General features: G+C 40.5%; 1 pseudogene; it reads left to right on the top strand.

Moving 5' to 3' along the window:
* Window positions 1-250: 250 nt before the first annotated feature.
* LOC143588902 (pentatricopeptide repeat-containing protein At1g28690, mitochondrial pseudogene) lies at window positions 251-2,115 on the top strand (annotated as a pseudogene).
* The last annotated feature ends 372 nt before the right edge of the window (window positions 2,116-2,487 follow it).

Genomic DNA, 2,487 nt, shown 5'->3' with positions numbered 1-2,487 from the left:
AGGTAACTAATTTTCAGCTTATACAGATGATATCCGGTTTATAAAACAAACAGTATTATATTTTTAGATTGTAGACCTTCAGACCACATCTTCAGTTGCAGACATTAAATCAGATGAAATCAGATTGCAGACAATTTTTGTCTTCAAAAACAAACATCACCTTAGAGGCGCTTAAGGACTTCGTATCTAGTTTAGCAACATACATGTCATATGCTCAGTAGACACTGCTGTTTGATTCTCCTGAGTCAAAACCTTTTACATTTCACATACATTACACAATATGTTAGCTTCACAAATTAAGATAACAACAAAGCTCCCAACTTTAGGATTTGAAAACATGTTCAACAAGGTAACGCTACAACATTAAAGATTGTACAAATGAACAAACTATCTCTACTGAGAATTCCTACCCAGAATCCTAGCCATGGTCAACTCTCTCCGTTGACCTCAACTTCACTCTCACTAGCCCTCCAATCCTACATTAATTCAGACACCCCTTCCCACGGCCAAAAGATCCACACCCTTATTCTCAAAACCGGATTCACACCCAACACAAACATCCTCATTAAACTACTGATCCTCCACTTAAAATCCTCTTGTTTGCTCTACGCACGCCAGGTGTTTGATGAAATGCCTCAACAAACTCTCACCGCTTACAATTACATCATATCCGGGTATATTAAACACCGCGAGCCCACCGAGAGTTTGAACTTGGTTAGGAGGCTTGTTCTGCATGACAAGCCTGACGGGTATACGTTTTCCATGATATTGAAGGCCTCGAATACGTTGCGAATTGGTAAACAGGTACATGCCCAGATTGTGAAATCTTATGTTGTGGTGGATGATGTGCTTTCTACTGCTTTGGTGGATTCGTATGTCAAAAGTGGTAGGATTGATTATGCTAGAAATGTGTTTGATTTCATGATGGAAAAAGATGTGATTTGTTCGACATCAATGATTTCGGGATACATGAAACACGGGCTTGTGGAAGACGCGGAACATGTGTTCGAGAACACGGGTTTGAAAGACGTGGTGGTGTTTAACGCGATGATTGAAGGTTATAGTAAATCAGTTGAAACTGCTAAGAAGGCGATTGAGATTTACGTAACCATGCAAAGGTTGGATTTTCAGCCTAACATGTCTACATTTGCTAGTATAATTGGAGCTTGCTCGTTATTGTCGGCTTTTGAGGTTGGTCAACAGGTGCACGGTCAACTCACGAAGACCGAGTTTGCAACCGATGTCAAAATGGGGAGTGCGGTTATCGACATGTATTCGAAATGTGGGAGGATTGAAGATGCGCGGAGAGTGTTTGATGAAATGCCTGTGAAGAACGTGTTTTCTTGGACTTCGATGATTGACGGGTATGGAAAGAATGGCGACCCGAGTGAAGCACTCGATTTGTTTGATCAAATGCAAACTGTGTATCGGGTCAAACCAAATCACGTCACGTTTCTTGGTGCCCTTTCGGCTTGTGGGCATGCCGGGCTCGTGTCAAAAGGACTTGAAATCTTTAATATTATGGAGAAAGATTACTCCATGAAACCGCACATGGAACATTATGCGTGTATGGTTGATTTATTAGGCCGAGCAGGACGGTTAAATCAAGCATTAGGGTTTGTAATGTCGATGCCTGAAAAGCCCAATTCGGATGTTTGGGCAGCATTGCTTAGTGCATGTAGGCTACATGGTGATGTGGAGATGGCAAGTATTGCTGCTAATGAGTTGTTTAAGTTGAGCGGTGAGAGTAGGCCCGGTGCGTATGTTGCATTATCGAATGCTCTAGCGGATGCCGGGAGATGGGATCAGGTTGTTGATGTAAGGGAAGTTATGAAGGCGAGAGACGTGTTGAAAGAAACCGGTTCAAGTTGGATCGGGACCGATGATGGCTTAACAAGTATGCATGTTGCACATGATATGTGAGCTGTATAATTTGGTGTTCCGTAATGATCATTACCTATAATCCACATGTATTAATCGATTTTGTAACACCTGACCTCTCATGCCAACTAATATTATGCGCTCTGAGAGTTCGTAACTTTGTTTTTGTTACCCTGTGGAGAGTTCGTATGCGGTCATGTCATGCTCCCACAAATATGGTATTTCAGACAAGACGTTTCTTATAAACCTACCATCTTTCTAGTCTACAATCAATATGTGATTTGACTAAGGTGTTACGGTTATTATATAAAATTATACGAATTGAGATTCGAAATTGTGGCTTTAGTTTATTCACTTGAGGATTTAGGAAAACTGTATCTTTTTCTGAGAATATATAGTGACTAGTTCTGCAAGAATTCTCACTATATGAATATGTTTGTGTTATTTCTTTTGTTTAGTTATAGTTATTCTAATTTTGCTACAAGACTTCTAATGATCATTGTAGCGTTATCCAGTTACAATAAAAGCCGAGACAATTCTATGTCGCTGAGTTTGATTGGAAGGCACCTGTTTGATTTAGGGATGGCAATGGGTCGGGTTTAGGTT

This window comes from Bidens hawaiensis, unplaced genomic scaffold (assembly GCF_021521415.1).
Source record: "Bidens hawaiensis isolate Kalapana, Puna unplaced genomic scaffold, B.hawaiensis_p1.1 tig00036873_1, whole genome shotgun sequence".
Lineage (NCBI taxonomy): Eukaryota > Viridiplantae > Streptophyta > Magnoliopsida > Asterales > Asteraceae > Bidens > Bidens hawaiensis.
This window is presented reverse-complemented; position numbering and strand designations above follow the sequence as displayed.